The sequence below is a fragment of the Lynx canadensis genome, chromosome C1 (genome assembly GCF_007474595.2).
Source record: "Lynx canadensis isolate LIC74 chromosome C1, mLynCan4.pri.v2, whole genome shotgun sequence".
Lineage (NCBI taxonomy): Eukaryota > Metazoa > Chordata > Mammalia > Carnivora > Felidae > Lynx > Lynx canadensis.
Window position 1 is genome coordinate 125,854,447 of NC_044310.1, and position 16,997 is coordinate 125,871,443.

The 16,997-nt window shown below is 38.5% G+C and overlaps 1 pseudogene; it reads right to left on the bottom strand.

The window, feature by feature from the left end:
• Positions 1-15,009: 15,009 nt before the first annotated feature.
• On the bottom strand, positions 15,010-15,262 carry LOC115522067 (annotated as a pseudogene).
• Between the last annotated feature and the right edge of the window lie 1,735 nt (positions 15,263-16,997).

The window sequence follows — 16,997 nt, forward strand, 5'->3', positions numbered from 1 at the left end:
ATTGGAAACAAAAAAGGAAAAGTAATAGCCAAGACCAGAGAAACACAAAGGGTTATAAGAGATTACTATGAAAAATTACATGCCAAAAAACTGGACAGCCTAGGAGAAATGGATAAATTCCTAGAAACACACAATCTTCCAAAACTAAATCAGGAAGAAATAGAAAACCTGAACAGTACAAATACTAGTAACAATATCAAATCAGTAATAAAAAAACAAAAACAAAAATGTCCCAACAAATAAAAGTCCAGGACCAGATGGATGCACAGGTGAATTGTACCAAACATTTAAAGAATTAGCACCTCTTTCCAGACTATTTCAAAAGCCAGAAAAGAGAAGAAAGCTTCCAAATACATTCTATGAGGCTGAATACCTTGATACCAAAACCAGACAAAGACATTACAAAAAAAAAAAAAAAACACACAACAGGCCACTATCCATGGTAAACATACCTGCAAACCACATTCAAAATATTAGCAAACCACATTCAAAAATACACCAAAAGGATAATTCACCACGATCAAGTAGGACTTATTCCAGGGATGTAAGGATAGTTCAATATTTGCAAATCAATCACATGATAAACCACACTAACAAAGCAAATAATAAAAATCATATGATCATCTGAATAGATGCAGAAAAGGCATTTGACAAAGTATAACATCCATTCATGATAAAAAAAAAAAACTTTCAACAAAGTGAGTTTAGAGGGAACATATCTCAACATAATAAAGGCCATATATGAAAACCCCAGAACTAACATTGTACTCAATAGTGAGAAACATTGAGCATTTCCTCTAAGACCAGGAACAAGACAAGATGTCCACTCTTGCCACTTTTATTCACACAGTACTGGAAGTCCTAGTCACAGCAATCATACAAGAAAAAGAAATAACAGGCACCCAAATTGGTAAAGAAGTTAACTGTCACTATGTGCAGATGACATGATACTATACATAGAAAACTCTAAACACTCTACCAAAAAAAAAAAACTGTTAGATGTAATGAATTCAGCAAAGTTGCAAAATACAAAATTAATACACAGAAATCAGTTGTGTTTCATATACTAATAACAAAGCAACAGAAAGAGAAATTAAGAAAACAGTTCCATTTACAAATGCACCAAAAAGAATAAAATACCGAGGAATAAATTTAACCAAGGAGGTGAAATCTGTTTTCTAAAAACGAAACAATTTTGATAAAATGAATTACAGATGACACAAAAAAATGGAAAAACATTCCATGCTGATGAACTGGAAGAATCTATATTGTTAAAATGTCTATACTACTGAAAGCAATCTACAGATTCAATGTGATCCCCACCAAACCATCAACAGCACTTTTCACTGAACTGGAACAAATAATACTAAAATTTCTGTGAAACCACAAAAGACTCCCACATAGCTAAAGCAATCTTGAGAAAGAAGAACAAAGCTGGACGTATTGCAATCCCAGGTTTCAAGATATACTACAAATATGTAGTGATGAAAACAGTATGGTACTGGCACAAAAATAGACACATAGATCAAGAGAAGAAAATAGTCCACAAATAAGCGCATGCTTATATGGTCAATTAATCTTCGACAAAGGAGGCAAGAATATACAATGAGGAAAAGATAGTCTCATCAATAAAGAGTACTGAGAAAACCGACAGCAACATGCAAAAGAATGAAACTGGACCACTTTCTTACACCATACACAAAAATAAACTTAAAATGGATTAAAGAATAAATGCGAGACCTGAAACCATAAAAATGCTAGGAGAGCACAGTCAGAAAATTCTCTGATATCAGCTATAGCAACATTTTTCTAGATATGTCTCCTGAGGCAAAGGAAACAAAGGCAAAAACAAACTATTGGAACTACATCAAAATAAAATGCTTTTGCACAGTAAAAGAAGCTATCAACAAAATGAAAAGACAACCGATTGAATGGGAGAAGATATTTGCAAATGATATATCTGATAAGGAGTTAGTATCCAAAATATACAAAGAACTTATGCAACTCATCACTGGGAAAACAATAATCCAATTAAAAAGCAGGCAGAGGACCTTAATACACATGTTTGCAAAGAAGACATACAGATGGCCAACAGACACATGAAAATATGTTCAACATCACTCATCATCAGGAAACGCAAGTCAAAACCACAGTGAGATACCTGTCGTAATGACAGTGAGATTATCTGTCATAATGACTAAAATAAAAAAGACAAGAAATAACAAGTGTTGGAGAGGATATGGATAAAAAGGAACCCTCATGCACTGTTGGTAGGAATGTAAACTGGTACAGCTACTGTGGAAACCAGTATGAAGGTTCCTCAAAAAATTAAAAATAGAATTACCATATGATCCAGTAATCCCACTGTTGGGTATTTATCCAGAGAAGACAAAAACACTAATTCAAAAAGATATGTGCACCCCTATGTTTATTGCAGCATTATTTACAATATCCAAGATATGGAAGCCACGTAAGTGTCCATCAATAGATGAATGGATAAGGGAGAGGTGATATATACATATAGTGGAATACTATTCAGCCATAAAAAATAATGAGATCTTGCCATTTGCAACAACATGGATGGACCTGGATGTTGCGACCGGTGCAACAAACACCGAGATCAGGGTCCTGAGGGTAGGGGAATGTAAGAAAAAAAAGAGAAGAGAAGCCAGTTTGGGAACAGGAGGGTCCCCTGGGCTGATGGCCCAAGTGACGGCTTTATTGTTGCTGTACACAATCTTTTATATCAAGACTGTTATGGGTTAGGCCATTCTAAGAATAAACAGGTTTCACATGATCACTGCCAATCAAAACATTTAGTTCTGTGTACCTTGTGAACTTTCTAAACGGGTCACAACAAGACCTTGTTGATAGATTGCTAGCAAAACACAGTTCCCATGTTTGTTTCTCTTTGACCCGGGGTAGAAAGGGGGGTAACATTACTGCCAACACCCACAGACCACAGGCTTCAGGAATTAGATTTCTCAGCCTTGACAAGGCTTTTGTATGTCTTTGCAAGTGGGGGAATGGGAGGGGGAACCACCGGGTTGGCTGAGTCAACAGGGAGCCGTTGCTCGACCCGGTCTCAGCCTGGCACCGGGGTCCGGCCTCCCACACCTGGAGGGTATTATGCTAAGTGAAATAAATCAGAGAAAGACAGATATCATATAATTTCACGTATATATGGAATCTAAAAACAAAACAAACAACAAAAAGCAGAAACAGATCCATAAACACAGAGAACACACTGGTGGTTGCCAGAGGGGAGGGATGGGGAGAGGGGCATAACAGATGAAGGGGAGAGAGATGCAGGCTTCCAGTTATGGAATGAGTAAGTTACAGGGCTAATATATGGAATATAGTCAATAGTATTTTAACAGTGTTGTATGGTGACAGATGGAAGCCACACTTGTGGTGAGCACAGCATAATGTACAGACTTATCAAGTCACCATGTTGTACACCTGAAAGTAATGTAACATTGTCTGTCAACTATACTTCACTAAAAAAAATTAAGTAAATTACCCCCAAAAAATACCCAAATAACTTACTTTAAAGAAAGTATCTTATCAATTTTATTTTATTTTATTTTAAATTTTATTTAAATTTACATCCAAATTAGTTAGCATATAGTGCAACAATGATTTCAGGAGTAGATTCCTTAATGCCCCTTACCCATTTAGCCCATCCCTCCTCCCTCACCCCCTCCAGTAACCCTCTGTTTGTTCTCCATATTTATGAGTCTCTTCTGTTTTGTCCCCCTCCCTGTTTTTATATTATTTTTGTTTCCCTTCCCTTATGTTCATCTGTTTTGTCTCTTAAAGTCCTCATATGAGTGAGTCATATGATTTTCGCCTTTCTCTAATTTCACTTAGCATAATACCCTCCAGTTCCATCCACGTAGTTGCAAATGGTAAGATTTCATTCTTTTTGACTGCCGAGTAATACTCCATTGTGTGTGTGTGTGTGTGTGTGTGTGTGTGTGTGTGTGTATGTATATATATATACCACATATACATATGTATACATATATATATATACCACATCTTCTTTATCCATTCATCCATCAATGGCCATTTGGGCTGTTTCCATACTTTGGCTATTGTTGATAGTGCTGCTATAAACATGAGGGTGCATGTGTCCCTTCGAAACAGCACACCCCTCTATCCCTTGGATAAATACCTAGTAGTGCAATTGCTGGGTCGTAGGGTAGTTCTATTTTTAACTTTTTGAGGAATCTCCATACTGTTTTCCAGAGTGGCTGCACAAGCTTGCATTCCCATATCTTATCAATTTTAAACCTGTACTCCCTACTTAGCAAACAATAAGCATCAGTACTTAGGGAAAATAAATAAATAAAAGATAAGCAGTTGAGCAATGATGAAAATTTACCATTTTCCTTGCTAATGTTGTCAGAATATTTAAGCTCCACACACACAGTTTTTACCTTAGAAATCATCCACTCTTGGTATGAAAGTCCCTATCTAAGTTTGGACTCTGTTGATTACAAAGAACTGAATGTCCCTCAGGACCCTCAGGAAGTTATGGGGGTTAGTTGTTAGCATACAGTGGGTCAGATTATTAACCTACTCATATCTTTAGACTTTCCTCCTCCCACCACCACAGAGAAGTCTGCTGGGGCTGCTCAGGCTGGTCCTACCCTTTGTGCTAAATCAGACCTTTGGGATTTGTAATGCACAACTCAGAGTAAAGGGAAAGGAGAAGAAAAACTAAAAATCCAAAGGCCAGGACTAGATAAGAATTGGGGGCATGGAGCTTTCTGTGGAAAATAACACATATAAAGAAATTTTAAGATGTCTTATTTTGGTCTATGTGTCCCCTTCATAATGTTTGGCCAATATAAGTTGCAAATTACTTTGCAGTTACTTTTAATTGCCGGGATACCCTCTGTTGGTGGTGACTTGGTAATGTGACTAGATCCCATAGGGGAAGGCTTTAGGAGCTTACAGGTGGATGTGGGAACAAGGATCTTGGGAATCTCATAGAGATGGGGGAACAGCCCTGTTAACACATTTCATGGTGACCAGAACATAATCCAACAACTAAATGTGGGTCAGGACCAAAAGCAGCTTTGGCCATTGTCAACCATTACATCACTCTATCTCCAATTACTCCTACCACTACCAACCAAGCAGACGGGGGTTTCCTCAGTTCATGGCTCTGATGGTATCACACCCTGTGCATGCTATTCTCTTTCTGTGTGTCGTTTTTAGTGGCAGTCTCATGTGGTCATTAGAAAGCAGTCTGCGAATCTTTTGGCTCCCTCTCCTTCTAAGCAAATGCTCAGATTTTATTCATCTGTTCCACTAGAAGTTATGTGTGGCCATATGATTGTCTTTAGCCAGTAAAACTGAATAGAAGTGACATGTGTCACTTTTGGGAGAAAACCTAAGAGCCAGGGAATGCTTCACCATGGCCAGAATGGTCCAGATAGAGGCTGCTCCATCAGTCTGGGTCTCTATGAGAAGGCTGAGATTACAGAGCAGGGCACCCAGAAAACTTATTACAAACATGTGGCCCAAACAAGAAATAAACCTTTGTTTCCTTCATCCCCTGAGATTTGGAATTTGTTTGTTACTACCACATAAACTAACCCAGTAATTCTCAAAATGTGGTCCCTGAATCTAAAGTAGCCGCATCACCTGGAAACTTGTTAGAAATGCAAATTTGGGGGCTGCAGCCCAGACCTACTGAATCAGAAACTCTGGGGAAGGGGCCCAGAATTCTGTTTTTTTAAAATGTTTATTTATTTATTTTTGAGAAAGAGAGAGAGCAAGCAGGGGAGGGGCAGAGAGAGAGGGAGACAGAATCCCAAGCAGTCTCCGTGCTGTCAGAACAGAGCCCGATGTAGGGCTCAAACCCACAAACCATGAGATCATAACCTGAGCCAAAACCAAGAGTCAGACACTTAACTGACTGAGCCATCCAGGCACCCCTGGAATTCTGTCTTTTAATAAGCCCTGCAGAATATTCTAAGCTCATTAAAGTTTGAGAGACACTGACCTACCTATCCTGAATGATTCTGCTTCCATTACCTATAAACTGACATTCTGTACCCAAAAATAAAATTCCCAAAGGAAGAATCTGGTCTAATTTAATTATCATCAACCCATTGGGTGGAACTCTTGTACCACAGCACCTCATAGGCCATAACAAACACCTCATAGTTATAACAAACACAGAATAATATACAGAATATAGGACAACAAAATAGAACACTCTAAAGGAGTTGCAATAGGTTCTACTGATCTGTCAAGAATCATTTCCCATCCTTCTTTTTTCCTGTTTCTGTCAATGTTAGTCTACAGAGGAGACCTCTGAAGCTTTAGCCACTGTTTCTGAATCTTGGTGCACATTGGAAACACCTGAGGAACTTTAAAAAATACCTAAACTGTTCATTCTGAATCTGGGTGGGATGCAGTGGCAGGAAGCTGCCAGATTTAGCAACTAAAAATACAGGATGGGGGCGCCTGGGTGGCTCAGTCAGTTAAGCATCAGACTTCCGCTCAGGTCATGATCTCGCAGTTCATGGGTTTGAGCTCCACGTCAGGCTCTCTGCTGATGGCTTGGAGCCTGGAGCCTGCTTCAGATTCTGTCTCTCTCTCTCTCTCTCTCTCTCTCTCTCTCTCTGTCCCTCCCCTGCTCATGCTCTCTCTCTCTCAAAAATGAATAAACATTAAAAAAAAATTTTAATATAGGATGCATGGTGAAATTTGAATTTTGGATAATGATTTTTTTTAGTATAAGGGTGTCCCATGCAATAGTTGAGATATACTTATACTAAAAAATATTATTCATTGCTTATGAGTTTAAATTTAATCAGGCCACTCCTGACAGGGGGAACAGGAACAGGGACAGAAGGAGGGGGCAGGCAGATCAGTATTTTTAAAGTTCCTCAAGTGATTACCATTTGCAGTTTAAGATTATGAATCTCTAATTTTGTTCAGACCATACTTAACCCCACGGGATAAATGATTATTATTATTCTCTATCATCAGAGTTTTGAGTAAGTATAGAGTGGAATTCATTCTTTTCTAAACACACTTCAGGTGACAGATTTCATATTCATTTATTTTTGCTTCTCCCTCCATAGCACTGTAAGAATGTGCAATGATTGACAACCCTACCATTGCTATTATGAGTGAACAGCACATAATCCCCTGTTATGCAAATACCTACCACCTCATTTCTGAATTAAGTATCAATTATTGCAATAGCAAGTGAAGGGATTTAGAGAGAGAGAGAGAGAGAGAGAGAGAGAGAGCAAGAGCTGATCTCTGACTCAAAGTCGCAGGGAAAAAGAAGATGAATAAAATTCAAGTGTACAACTAGCTTTTAGGTTGCCACCCATAAAGCTCATTTAGTATGAGCAATTCATTTTCCTGAGTTCCAGTAGCCATAGCTCTTTCCAGGAATATAGAATGGTATCAGGTTATTCTGATCTGGCAAAAGCTAATGTAATCAGAGGAGATCCTGGATTGGATTATAATTCATGGTTCCTGCAGTTGATTGAAAAAAATAGTTCAGGGGGAAATCAGAGTAGAATGTATATTGCTATGGGATTACTGATTCAATCATTGGAACAAACAAGTAGGCTGTATCATATCTAGGTTATCATAGTGAAACAAGAATATCAGATTAACCCATGATAAAATAGGTAAAGGGAATTAAGAGATACAAACTTCCAGTTATATAAATCATGAGGATGAAAGGCACAGTATAGTCAATAATATTATACATTGACTTGTATATTATATATTAAATATTACTGAATGTCATCAATAGCATTGTAATAACTTTGTATGGTGACAAATGGTAACTACTCTTATTGTGGTGAGCACTATGTAACATATAGAATTGTCAAATCACTATGCTGTATGTCTGAAAACAATATAATATCTGTCAAGTGTATACTGCATTAGAAAAGAAAATTGCTTGGAGAAGACAAACCATTATTATTCATAGCCAAAGATGACACCAGATATAGTGACTTTTGAGAACACTGACAATGTGACACTTCATACATTCTTTTTAAATAAATACATATATATATAAATAAATATATATATGTATGTATGTGTGTGTGTGTGTGTGTGTGTATATATATATATATATATATATATATATATATATATATATATGTTTATTTGTGGGGAATAAGCTTAGGAATTCCCTGAGCTTGCACTGATGGGTTAACAAGGCGTAAAGAAATAGAAAGTCACAGGATGTACTCCTCCAAGATAGGGTAAAACATATTAGGTAAACAGGACAAAGGTCTAGAAATAGGAAATCTCAGGATGGAAGCATCCAAAATTAGGTAAACAAGATTAGGTATTCAGGGCAGAAAAGCCACCCAACTTAGTACAATCACAGAAAGCTGCTTTCACAGGAAGGAAGGACCAAAATTGGTAAACAGGTAAACAGGGCTATAGACCTCAGCAGGGCAAAGTTGCCCAGAGAGGAGCTAATTAGCAAAAGAAAGTGCCTTGTTGACCTTGAGGTAGCATGCTCTGTCTGTCTTGTCCCCTAGGCTAGCTAAGATAAACAGATGTGGTGCCTCATGCCTGCAGTAAACAACCATCTGCCTGGCACCAGGACTTGGTTTTGTATTGACCCAAACGCTTAACACCTTATATCTTCAAAACCCCCTTTCTTTCATGCCCAAGACTTAATGTTCCTGATTTTATTGTCTCTTTGTGCAAGTCCATCATGCTTGTAAGCCTTCTGATCCTAATAAAAACGGAGCAAGAACCCTTAATCGGGGTTCTTATCTCCTCCAGGACATTAGCCTCTCTCACATTTCAATCCTGTATCTGCTCTCTTGCTGGACAAGAGAGAACTCCAGACCCAGAGTTTATGACATTGATTTATTTATTTATTTATTTATTTATTTATTTATTTATTTGAAAGAGAAAGAGCTGGAGCAGGGAAGGGGCAGAGAAAGAGGGAGACAGAGAATCTGAAGCAGGCTCCAGGCTCTGAGCTGTCAGTGCCAAGTCTGACATGGGGCTTGAACCCATGAACTGTTTAAATCATGACCTGAGCAGAAGTCGGATGCTCAATGGACTGAGATGCCCAGGTGCCCCTAAATATATTTTTATACACATTTCCAATAACCAGAATATTATAACTTCACTATAAAATATTTGAAAATGTAGACATAAGTTATTCAGAATATCACTATTCTAACAGAATCATAATGTGAACTTGGCTGTCTTTTCTTCTGTTTTTTTAAGTTTATTTTTATTTATTTTGAGAGACAGAGAGAGCAAGCAGGGGAGGGGCAGAGAGTGAGAGAGACAGAATCCCAAGCAGGCTCTGTGCTGTCAGCGCAGAGGCTGATGCAAGGCTCAAACTCACAAACCATGAGATCATGACCTGAGCTGAAGTCAAGAGTCTGACACTTAGCTTAACTGCCTGAGCCACCCAGCAGCCCCAGCTGCATTTTTGTCTAGACTAGAAATTCCTTTGTGTGTTTTCAAATGGTTGTTCATCAAGCATTCTTAAAATCCAACTACACTGTAGCCCCAATGCTGCTCTTCACTACCTAGCAAGCAACTCAAATGCCATTTTAAAACTATTCCTTTCTTTCCTTTCTTTTTAAGTCTCTAACCCTATCTCGGTGGATGACCTTACTTCCTACTCAAAAAGACCATAGATACTAGTAACTCTTGAGAGTTGATTACCTTCAGTTCAGCACATCATGGTCCCCTCACATCTTCCCCTTCACCCTCTAAAGAGAGACAATCCCTTCTCTCCTAAGCTAACATTCTTCCTAGTCTCCATCACTTCCTGTCCCCTGAGTTAACCCTCCACCTGTTCCCTGGTCCTCAACACTCCATGCTCCCTCCCCTGCAGTAAATGAACCCTCCACCTATACTCTGATCTCCATTGCTCCATGTTTCCTCAAGTGGCTCACATTCATTGATAATATGACTTATACATGGTGGGATTATCAATCCTAACATCCCCCCAAAAAATCTCCCTACCATATAATAATACCTGGAATTCCTAGTTGAGCTTGCAAGAATTTCAGGTGTCTCATTGTACAAATGTATATAAAATGTAATTGTCTCTAATTTTCTGTAATACCTCTCAACTGTTAATACAGGTCTTTATGCCATCAGATGGCAGAAACAATCTCAATTACGTCAGGATTTCTCTTGCTCACACACTTTCTTTGAGGTTTTGTCTAAATTCTGGCAGGCCTGTGTGATAACAATACTACGAAAAACAATGACTAACCCTACGTGCCACTTACTCTGTGCTAAGCATTGTTTTATATGCCTTCCATGTCTTACCTCATTTGATTCTTACAACAGCCCAAGGTAGGATCTGTTAATCTCCTATTTTATGTATGGGAAGATGAGTACATAGGAAATTAGTTATTTGTTCAAGGAAACAATCCTTTTTTAAAATTTTTAAAAAATGTTTATGTATTTTTGAGAGAGAAAGAGAGAGAGAGAGAGAGAGAGAGAGAGAGAGAGAGAGAACATGAGTGAGGGAAGAGCAGAGAGAGAGGGAGACACAGAATCTGAAGCAGGCTCCAGGCTTTGAGCTGTCAGCACAGAGCCCGATGCAGGTCTTGAACTCACGAACCATGAGATCGTGACCTGAGTTGAAGTCGGATGCTTAGCCAACTGAGCCACCCAGACGCCCCTTAAGGAAACAAAGTTTTATAAGTCATGCTATAGTCCATACTCTAAACCATCACCCAAGGCCCCCCTTAGTCTGTAAGGGCTCTGAAGCTGCCTCTGTCTGGGTACATTTCAACCATGTATCTTTGCCATCCTCCTAGGCAATGCTTGGGAATGAAGTCACAGGTCCCTTCTACTACAGATGAAGATCTCTGTGACCTATCTAGAGTTTCTTCTACCACTCAACCCCCAGGCTTGGCCATGGAAGGCAGGACATAAGTATGTCCTCCTCAGGGACCCACTGTAACACTTGTCTCTCCTTCCTGACTCCCCTCTTTCTTGTCTGGGAGGTCTTTACTTAGTCAGAAGGAAATTTGATCTCAACCCTGGATTCTCTAAATTTCCAAAGTTTATGGCTCAATCTTTCTATCAATCACTGGAGGTAACCAAGGCTTTTAAAACTCAATATCCAAGAGTTGGCTTCTGTTTTCACTCTTGAATACCTAGTCTTCCAAATACAAAAAGGACCACAGCACTCACAGAAATACTAAGAAAGGCACCTGTTGCTGCATGGTATTGAGTAAAGGTTAATTTTTTCACATAAAAGTTTCATATGAGGTTTAGATAGAAATGTTCCTGAAAAAGCTATTTTATCCACATATTCATGCTTATTTACTTATTTATTATTTAGTTTGTTGTTGAGTATTTATGAAACATTTATAAAACACTATATTAGTCAAAGTTTCCAGACAAATAGAACCAATAAAATATGTATAGATAGAAAGACTTATTTTAAGGAATTACTTCATGCAATTGTGGAGGATGACAAGCTGCAAATCTGTAAGGCAGCTGACAGGTTGGAGACCCAGGGTAGAGTTGACACTGCAATTAGAAACTGAAGGCTGGCAGAATTCCCTCTTCATGTGGAGAGGTCAGCGTTTTTAGATTAAGACCTTCAAATGAGTGGAGGAGGCCTATCCATATTGCAGATCTGCTTTTCTCAAAGTCTATTCATTCAAATGTTAATCCTATACTCCCCCCCAAAAAAAACCTTCACAGAAACATCTAGAATAGTGTTCAACCAAATATCTAGAGACTGTGGCCTAGCCAAGGTGACAGATAAAATTAAGCATCACAAGTACCTTCTCAGCTGTTTTTCACTAGGGATGTAACAGACAAGACAAACATGGTCCCTGGCCCCATGATGTTTATTCAGAAATTCATTAATTCAACAGTGCTTGGATGTAAACAAATTCAAACTCAAGTGCAAAAGATTGAAAGTAGCTCTTTTCCAAGTAGCAAGACTGATAAGGAAGAGAAAGAGATAAAGAGGTCTCTCGGTGCCAAAAGCTAGAAGCCAGGGAAAAGGTAGTAGAAGGGGATTCTGGTATCCTTGAAGATGAGCTTAAAATCATTCACAGCTTTGTCAGGGTCATTCCTACTCATTCCCCCAGCTAACTCTTCCAGGAGGAGGTAGTCCCCTTTTGCCATTTGGAGATGGGTATTGTCAGGAAAGGCTTCATAGAGGAGGTGATGTTTCAGCTAAATGTTCAGTGATGGATAGATGTACATTTGGCAGGAAGGACAGGGAAAGGTTATTCCAAGCATTAGAGGTCAAAGAAGCCGTAAAAAAAGAGCAAAAGGGAAATATATCATATTTAGGGAGGCACGGATATTTTCTGTGGCTGGAACACAGAGCACAGTGGCCAAGCACAGAGACAGAAGAGGTGGAGAATTACCCAGGGGCTTTGTTTCCCATGCATGCTTGGACTTAGCAGTGATAAACCATGACAAGTGTTACACTGAAGGAGAAGCGATTGTTTTGTGTTTTAGAAAGATCATGCTGGTCAAGAGTGCTGGGGATGGATAACAGTGGGCCAAGACTGGAGCCATAACCATTAGTGGGCAATTAAACAATCCTGAGAGAAATTGTGAGAGCCTCAAAGTGAGACTGGAGAGAAGAGAACAAGGTTGGAAGATGCAATGGGATTAGAATAAAAAGACTTGTTGGTTTATTGATGGCGGGGGGCGGGGAGTGGGGGAGAGAAGTGGTCCTTTCAACCAGTGGAGCTGCCCACCTTCAAGTGGAACGCACAGGCCTGCCCAAGGAGAAACATAATCATGGTGACCACAGTAGAGGGCACACCCCGATCCCATAGTAATGGATCACATAAACCCAAGGTTCTTATATAATCTAGAAAAGGGGGAGTAAGCTCCCTCAAATTGACTAATATCAGACTTACTGCCAGTCTTTGCATATGGCAAACTAAAAAATAATTGGATTAGGTGTCATGGTGTAATTCATAGCTGGTAGTTTTATATTACTCAAGTTAGCACTTACAATAACTCTATGAGATCAATTCTGTTATCACCCTTATTTGACAGAGACCTTGTAACTTCCCCAAGACCATCCAACTGATAAGCAGTAGTCAGGAGTCAAACCTTGGTATTTAAGCTGATTCATAGCCATCAGATTAGGGCCAGGAGAAAGGAGCTACCTAGACTTAGTCTAAGCCATTTTTTTTAATTTGTATATAATCCAGTAGTGAATAATTTAAGGGTCTTTTGCCTCTTTCCACGAAGGAATGCCAATATAAATGAGTATAAATCTCATCTGATTTATAATTCATTTTCTTAAATGTGAAGACGAGATCTTATACAATTTTCCTTTTTGTTGTTACTTTCCTCAGTACCATAGTGGGAAATGAAAGGGTATAATGTGTTTGCTTGAGGACCCTACAACCTCTTGCCCATTTATCCAAAAAGCTTGCCTGTCTTTATAAGCAAAAATAAAAGCACTGCCCTCTTCTTCTGTTATAGGTACACCAAACACACAGGACTCACTGGATGTCGTTACATATGCATCATTTTTACATTTCCACTTTCCCTTTAATACTGCTTGGTGAAAACAGTCTTCCTCCTCCCTCTGGATGAAAACCTATGCAACTTACTCACTTTTAGGTAATAAACATTCTTAAGATCATTTTAAATTGCAAACCCAGTCTTAGCTGGAAAGGTTAAAATACTCACTGAAATATACTGATAATCGCTTCAACCCTCATTGAAAGGTTAGGCTTCTCCCCCTGAAGGCAGGCATTTCTCCTCCTCCCTGAGCTTGATCTCCTTCCCCAGTAGGACCAAAGCAGAGAGGGAGAAGAAATGTTAGGACTACAGGACAAATGCTAATTAAATGACCCTGTGGTAAAATGGCTTCAAGTTCTATGGGCAGGCGGGAGCTTAACATGTTCTCTTTCTCTTTCTCTTGTGAAAAGCTTTTGAGTTTCTTTAGTGGCTTCCCAGCATTGGCTCTTTCTCTGCAGCTCCCTGTAGATAATTTTTATTTGACTTACCAATAATTGAGAGACATGTGTTGGAAGATTTTTCAAATAAATATACATTTGCAATACATGTTGTGGGCATTGCATATTTTGAGGCAATCTGGTATGCCAAATTTAGAATTATTATGGCTTTGTATTAGCTGAGCCTTTTATTATAGTGATCCTCCTTTGCCTTAACAATGCTTTTTGTATTGTATTGTAGTCTCTTTGATTTGGACTAACGTGAAGTATTTATAACAGACATGGCTATCATGATTTTCTTTTGGTTAGAATTTGCTTATTTTCTCTTTCCTTTTTACTTTCAAACTGTCTCTATCCTTGTAATTTAAATATGTTTCTAATAAACAACACTTAGCTGGATTTGGTTATTTCTGAAATTTATTTTGTGCTTTCTATTTGCCTACTTTTTCTTTGTTTCTTTTTTCCTCTCTATTGCCTTCTTTTAAATTGATTTGGGGTTGTGGGGAGGTACCTGGATGGCTCAGTCAGTTAAGCGCCTGACTTTAGCTCAGGTCATGATCTTGCGGTTCATGGGTTTGAGCCAGACATCAGGCTCTGTGCTGACAGCTCAGAGCCTGGAGCCTACTTCAGATTCTGTATCTCCCTCTTTCTCTGCCCCTCCCCTACTTGTGCTCTGTCTCCCTCTCTCTCAAAAATAAACATTAAAAAAAATGTTTAAAGAAATAAAGTATCTTTAAATTGATTTTTTTTCTTATTCCGGTTTCCACTTAGTGGGGTTGAAAGTTGTATACTCTGTGTATATTCTTTTAGCAGTTACTTTTGAAATTTTAGCATGCCTGATTGTGGTAGGCTGAATAATGCTCCCCACTCAAAGGTTTCCATGTCCTATTCCCAGAACCTGTGAAAATGCTACTTTATATGGCTAAAAGGACTTTGAAAATGTGATGGTGTTAAGGATTTTAAGATGGGGAAATCATCCTAGGTTATTTGGGTGAGTCCAATGAAATTATGTGATTTTTTTTTTAAGAATTTTTAAAATTTTAATACAGTTCAAATCAGTGTGCAGGGTTCATTTCAGCTTCTTTACTGTCAAACCTGGGGGCAGGGACTGTTTCAGTTTCTCTGCCTACTCTTTGTCTGTGATGACCAAAGCGTAAAGGTGTCCTCTGCATCGGACTTTAAACTTCACATTATCCTTATTTCTCTTGATCTTGACGGACTTGGCATCCTTTTGCCTGGCTGTGAGAAGAAACTCCTTGATTTCTTCAATTTTGCGAGGCATGGTCACAAGGGGTGCAGGTGAGCGCACAGCAGGCAGCCCGTAGTGGATTACCCCGGATTACCCATCAGAGCCCACATGAATCTTTATACGAGGGAGATAAAAGGGTTAGAGTCAAAAACTGTGATGACAGAAACTGAGAAAAGGACTGCAAGATGCTACCTGGCTGGCTTTGAAGATGGAGGAGGGGATCTGAACCAAGGATACAGACAATGTCTAGAAGGCAGATAAAGCAAGGAAACAGATTCTTTTCTAGAACCCTCAGCAGGAACACAGCCCTTTTAGACATCTGACTTCCAAAACTATAAGAGAATAAATTTGTGTTGGTTTAAACCACAAAGGATGTAATCTTTGTTACAGCAGCAATTGAAAACTGATATAGTTTTCAAAAAGAGGGTAACAAATACAACAAAATGTGAAAGTGGCTTTGGAACTGAGTAAGGGGTAGACACTGGAAGAGATTTGAGGTATGCAATAGAAAAAAATCCTAAATTGTCTTGAATGGACTGTTAATAGAAATGTGAATGTAAATGATTCTGCCAGTGAATCCCAGAAAGAAATGAGAACTATGGTAGAGAAAGCCTATATTATGTAAGATAATATGTAAACCATCATAAATAGATCATTGATAGAAATATGGTGAGGGCTCAGAGGGAAATGAGGAGCATCGTAGAAAGTGAAGAAAAGGTGATCCTTGTTATACAGTGGCAGAAAACGTAAGTCAATTGTGTGTTCTACAGTTGTGTAGAAATAAGAATTCATAAGTTATGATTTATAAAGGAGATATTCGGCTGAGGAAATTTCCAAGCATGTTAAAGGTTCTACCTGGTTCCTTCTTGGTACTTATGGTAAAATGCAAGAAGAAAAAGACAGATTGAAAAACTAGTAAGAGGGGCACCTGGATGGCTTTCAGTTGAGCATCTGACTCTTGACTTTGGCTCAGATCATGATTCCAGGGTTGTGGGATCCAGGGTTGTGGGATCAAACCCTATGTTGGGTTCCATGCTGAGCATGGAGGCTGCTTAAGATTTTCTCATGCTCTGCCACTCACGTTCTCTCTTTCTCTAAAAAAAAAAGCAAAAACAAAAACAAAAAAAAACAAAAAACAAACTAGTAAGAAAAAAGGAATCAGGACTGGGTGATTTAGGAAATTTTCAGCCTATCCATATTGCAAAAGATGTTAAAATTAGGAGATTTGCTGGCAGGAAAGCATACCTTGGAGAGAAAGCCAAAAGTATGATTGGACAACCTTTTGCAAGTAATAGAACTCTGAAATGAAGACATTATCATTGTTATTACTGGCATTATTTTAAATATTTAATATTATTTAGATTTACTTATATGATTACAAGTTTCTCACCTTCCCACTTATTCTTATATTGCCAGAGTCTTTTTCCCTCCTTCCAAAGTACATCATTCAGAATTCCTTAAGAGAAGGTCTGTTGATAGCAAACTCAGTTTTAACCTGAAGATATCTTTATTTCTCCCTCACCGTTAAAATTAAATTTTACAAAGTAGATGATTCCAGGTTGACAGTTCATGTATATCAGCCTTTTGACTATATTTTCTATTGTCTTATGGTTCCCATCATTGCGAGAAGTTGGCTGTCAGTTGGTTGTCAGTCTAATTGCTGAGTTTTTAAGGCGTTAATTCTCTCTATAGCAGTTCATAGGATCTAACCTTTATTATTATTGTTTTGTAGTTTCACTACAAGGTTTCTAGAAATGAAATTCTTTCTATCTTTCTTGATTAGTTTTTGATAA